This window comes from Eubalaena glacialis, chromosome 5, assembly GCF_028564815.1.
Source record: "Eubalaena glacialis isolate mEubGla1 chromosome 5, mEubGla1.1.hap2.+ XY, whole genome shotgun sequence".
Classification (NCBI taxonomy): domain Eukaryota; kingdom Metazoa; phylum Chordata; class Mammalia; order Artiodactyla; family Balaenidae; genus Eubalaena; species Eubalaena glacialis.
Genome location: NC_083720.1, coordinates 6,710,620 through 6,716,619, shown reverse-complemented (window position 1 = coordinate 6,716,619; position 6,000 = coordinate 6,710,620).

Sequence of the window (6,000 nt, the reverse complement as noted above, 5' to 3'; positions counted from 1 at the left end):
AAGAAACGTATAATACAAATTGAAGGAGAACACTAGAGCTAAATAAAATAAGAAAAGTGTGAAGAGTCAAGGAGAGACGTGCTTAAATCAAATTTTCTCATGGAAGAGGGTGATATTCAGGATATAATATCCTGAAGAGTGCTTAACTTTTTGAGGGCATGGTAGCAGAAAAAGGAAACTCGAAAAACACTCAGAATACAAAATAATTTATTTAAGAAAAGTTGACCTATCATGGAGTAAAATGGATTATTCTGAGTCACATTCTAAACCACCATCAAAACTATGAGTAATTAGTAAGCACTTTTGAATTTGGATATTTTCATTGAAGCTGAAAGTTAAACACCAATGGAAATCTTTCATGCTAAATGAGAAGAAAGCATCCCTTCACATTAAAAGAAATTATGGAGTTGAGAGAGTCTTTCTGTGGAAAGCCAGAAAGTCTATAAATCACTCGCATTATGTGTTCCTTCATCTGGGACATTAACGTCTGGCCCGTCTTTGCTTTTATCAAAGTGGATGCATTATGATAAAAATGAGGGATATGGAGGAGGACATTATGCTTTTATTTTGTTTTGCTATTTGTTTATTTTCATAAAAGAGCTAATGCTGTGAATCACAAACCTTCAACAATGACTCACTCAATGGGAGAGTAAGTTTTTGCAAACACTTCCCAGTGGTGAGTAGCATCTCCCTTAATTTCATGTGCACTGCCTAATACTCTGTGGGCAGGTTGGATGCCTAAGGCATGGTATGAATTCTAAACTGACAGGTCATCATCAAAACTAAGAGCAATTAGTAAGTACTTTTGAATATTGATATTTTCATTCTGACAGATTTTCTGGCTGTTTTAATAGAATTTTGGAGCAACAATCTTGTTGTTGCTCAAATCTTCATGTGATAGTTCTGGTTAAGTCTCAGATTTCTCTTATATTATAACTGATGTGAAATATTCCAAAAGTACTTTCAGAAAATTTAGTAAGAATTCTGTTACATACATTATATATATTGCACTACACACACACACACACACACACACACACACACACACACACACACACACACACACACACACACACACACACACACACATATACACTGTATGCTTGGGTCACCCAAGAGGGCTGTTCTCTTGCTCTCTCTACATCCCCTGCTTGAGTAGTGCCTGCCTGCTTCACTTACACCCTAATCACAGGACCGACCTTCCTGCATACTTGCCGGGCCCCAGCTAGTGATTGTTCTGACTTTTAGATTAGAACGTCTCCACCTGATAGCTTATCAGGGGGGTGGTGAGGGTCGTGCTTCTCTGCTAGTTTCCCTGGTAACTGCTGAGCCAAGCTGATGTCAATTCCCCCCTATAACGGGTAACCTCCCTCTGCCCCCAGAGTGAAGACTTGCCACCTCATCCTGCTGCCGTCTGCGGTACACGGTGGGGAGTGGCCCCAGGACCTTGCTTCAGACATGTAAGCTCCCCCTTCCATTAAACCATTGATGTCTCTGTCGCCGACTCTGGGCTCTTTCTCTGGTCTCGAGGACCGGCAAGTACAGGGCTTGTAAGCCTGCCCCAGGCAGAGCAGCCAGGAGACAGAGGAAACTCCTGTGAGCCCCGAGATGTCAGGAAATAAGGACCGGGAGTGGAAAGTTGTGAGGGTGATCCTGGGGTGGCCGTCCGCTAATGTGGAGTCCAGAAGCTGCAGGCGTGATCCCGAACGTTGCAGGGGAAATTCTGGGGTGGCTGTCCACTAGCATGTGGGGTCCTGTGGTGGCTGTCCTTGATGAATGGGGGTCTCCCAGAGTACGGAGATCTCATAGACATCCCTAAGGCTGCTGCAGAGATACTGGCCGCCATTACTGTGGGGAAAAAGAAGTGGCCACAGCTGTGGGCTGGCCATTGCTTTTTATATTAAGAAAGGCCACAGAGGCTGAGCCAGCAGCTGGGGTGAAGGTTAACTTGAATGCTGATTCATTCATGTTCCTCTGAAAATGAGGCATGTGAATGTGAGTGAATGCTATGCACTATTGTCTATTACTGTTATTTGTTTAAACTGAATTGACGACTGAAAAACTGAAAAAATCCCTGAAGATGTCCTCTTTTTGACATTCTAAAACTGGTTTTTGCATATACCATTAGAGGAAGTTAGCTTTCTAGAAGGAATCAGTATTTCTCTTCCTGTGCCTTTGAGATGTAAATGATCTACCTGGGCTCTCAGGAACTTTAATCATCTGTGATCTCTAAGAGTGAAGGGAAAAAAAGGGCTTTTTCAAACTCTGTAGAAATAACTATGTTTTGGGCATGTCTATCTAAAATAGTCTCTCCAGATTTTGGTAGCTTGAAACTAAACTAAGTTAAATGAAGAAAATTCATTGATTATTTGGGTCATTTCAAATAGAATAAAATATTGGAACATTAATTGCTGGGCTGGTCTAAGTTTACCTACCTTTGCCTTCTTAGAAGACGAAGACTAAAGCATAAGTTTTCTAAACAGGAAATGCTGGTATGACAAGGAGTTCACAGTTAACTTGCTTCTTGGTGTTTGCTACAGATTAAGGTTTTTAATGGTTAAGATTAAAATCAGTCATAATTCTATTTATTGTCACCAAGTTTCTTTATCGATTACATTGTAACCAAGTATTTAACTGTGGCTTTTTAAGTCTTTTGTCATTTATAGACAGTTATTGTTGTACTCTGATGCTTTTGCAAAAGTGCTTCATCTTTAATGAGAGTCAAGGGCTTTTGACAAGTACAGGTCTCTGATAAATTTCAGATCATACTGCTGAACTGGGTAAGGAATTAAAGAATCCTAAGGGGAAACCTGATGGTTTCATAAAAAGTTAACAGAACGATTGGTTACTGAGTGAACTGGTGAATATGGTTATAATTTTTACGGTTTTTGTCTGGAATAGTATTACTGGTTTTGATCTGTGTTTTCCAGATATAGGGAAGCCCTCCCCCTCAAGTTAGTTATGACTTACAGCAATTTGGTAAACTACACCTGTGGGTAGAATCGAAACATTTTTCTTTTCTCTCTGCCTGGAGACTCTTGGATTCTGAGCAGCCTTATCAGGTGAATGGGAAAGACTGTCTCCTAGCAAGTGCAGGAATCTCAATATTTTGGGGACCTCTAGAAAAGAGAAATCCACCAAGGTGGAGCCTGATGGCAGGCCTTTGGCATGGCTTTCCTGGCCTTGAGAGGCCTTTTGGGAATTTAGTCTGAGACTCCTTATGAGGAGTTCTACAAAAGGCAGTTTTGCAGAGCCTATGTGGTCAATTCACCAGACTAATTTGGCAAACAAATTCTTCTTGATTTGGCTTTGTTTGGTGGAGATGAGGGTAATTTTAGAGAGAAAAATATTTTGGTTCAGTGGATCCTAGTTCTGCTCATTGAGGTCTGTATTTATGAAAGTTATTGTGTTAGCCATACTTTTTCTCTGATGTTCAAGATGGAAAGAAAATTATCTAGCGAGGTTGTCACAGAGTATACTACTCATGATGTATCACTGCTTGCTGTAAGTCTGCCACTAAAAGGACATGAATAATGTTTGTGTAAAAATTTGATGTGATAAAATGTGATAAATTGTATAATTATAAGTGATAAAATATATAGCCTATAAAACGTTTCGCCATTAACATACCTCTGAGCTTGTTCACAATATCTGATCAGTTTTCCCCCAATGTGGATAAGTAGGCAAAAATAAAGGAGGCCTAGAACCAAGGGACATGATCTGGACTCAGGGCAGCTGACGTTCACCCTGGCTTCAAGGGACATATACTTTGGTCTATCAAAAGATTTGCAATCAAAAGGGGAAATGATGGAAAAATCTTCACATATGGAAGTATAGGGAAACCATTCTGGTTTATACATGGTTTAACTTAAACTTTACTGACCAGAGTGTCCTGTTTTGTGGCCTGTCGAGCATGCATTGTACATCTACTTTGGCCATTGAGGAGGGGAATACATTTGAAAGTCAAAATGGAGTAGCTGTGGTTCAGAAATCCAAGGTTAAAACTAGGTGGCCATTGTAATGTGATTTGTGACATATTGCTGTATTACTGAAGACTTGAGTTTTCTGAACTCTGTTGCAGACTGGGACAAAATCCACAGGTGGGTATGGTATTATCTCAGAATGTGGGTACTGCTAGTATTTTGCTGAATGGTCATGATCCCCCCTGTGCTGTGTCTGTTAGATGTTTTGCACGTTATCCCTAGCCTGAGTAAAGGAAATCTATTTGAGGACTGGGAAGCGACCATGGCCTCACTGCAAAATGAGTCTAGTTGCTGGGTCTACAGTGAGATGCCATTGCTGTCCTCCTCTGGACCTCCATGAAAAGTGGACCCGGCTAATGTGACTATGTGGGGACGGCCGACCATAAGGGGAAAAGACCCTCACCATCTTCCTGCCCTGCCTGCCAATACGTCAGAAGGACCCTCGTCAGTAAAACCTTACTGTACAACCGACTGCCCATGAGTCCCCTTGGGCTCTGCTGTGTGGAGTGGAATAGGGTGACTTCTGGACACACAAGTCCAACTAGTGGGTTAACTGTTTTTTGTTTGGAAAGACCTAATGGGTCCGCCCCTAATGACACTCAACATAATATGGGGTGGAGACCTGTACTGTGACTGCTGACTCCTGGCTAGACCACCAGAATGTTTCCTTTAAAGCCAGGGCTTTCCCTTCCCCTTGGGGGTGGCTCTAGGTTTATGAAAACCAGGGGTGGCCTTATCTTCCTTATAATTGGACAGGATGCTGCTGCCACTGACTCCCGCTTTGACCCGGTAAGCGCTTGGCTCCAAAGTTTGCCCACATCCTGGTGAACGACTGTTCTGAGCATACTGGGTGTCTTACTCTTTTTTTTTTTTTTAATAAAGTTATTTATTTATTTATTTATTTATTTTTTTGGCTGTGTTGGGTCTTCGTTTCTGTGCAAGGGCCTTCTCCAGTTGCGGCAAGCGGGGGCCACTCTTTATCGCGGTTCGCGGGCCTCTCACTGTCGCGGTCTCTCCCGTTGCGGAGCACAGGCTCCAGACGTGCAGGCTCAGTAGTTGTGGCTCACAGGCCCAGTTGCTCCACGGCATGTGGGATCTTCCCAGACCAGGGCTCGAACCCGTGTCCCCTGCATTGGCAGGCAGATTCTCAACCACTGCGCCACCAGGGAAGCCCCCGGGGTGTCTTACTCTTGATGCCCTCTGGCTGCTGCTGTCTGTGTTGTATTTGTGGTGTCTGGCTGCAGTGCCCCTGACCCCAGGGATATTGCTGAAGAGGGGTGGACCAAGGTTGTGAGGGTCGTGCAGCGTATGCAGGGGTGGAGTGTATGATCAGGCCACCCAAGATGGCTGTTCTCTTGCTCTCTGTCCATCCCCTGCTCCAAGACCTTGCTTCAGACTTGTAAGCTCCCCTGTCCATTAAACCATTCTTCGGTCTTGAAGCTGGGCAAGCGCAGTGGGGTACAGCCCAACACAAGCACACTCACAATATATTTGCCGGCGGGGCGTTGGGGGGTGGATATATTTACTTTCTCACAATATTGCTACCCTGGTAATGCACACAGATTTCTCTTCTGTGTTACAATTTGGGTTTCTGTTAAAACTAAACAAAACCATAAGGTTTTTCCTAAATATGGAAAGCTCCTTAAATGAAGTTGGGTCTTCATGGTTCATGCTGGTTTCTTCAGTACTGCTTCTCTTGTCACAGCTGATGGTGTAAAATTAAGATGATTAGATCTAATTAGCTGTTCTCTTCCCTAAGAAACCTACAGTTGTAACAGGAAGACTAGCAGCTAGGTCACAGAACTGAGTCACTGCTAACGTGACATGGTATAGAATATCCTGCTGGGGACTTTCTCTGAACTGACTGCCTGGGGAATTAGAGAAGATTTGATTTGATTCAGTGAGCAGTCCTCATCTTCTTCTCTAGTTTTGCTTTTCAGCTATTATTTAATGGGGATTTTTTTTTCCATTTTATTGAGGTATAATTTACAAATAAAATGCACAGATGTTAAATGTA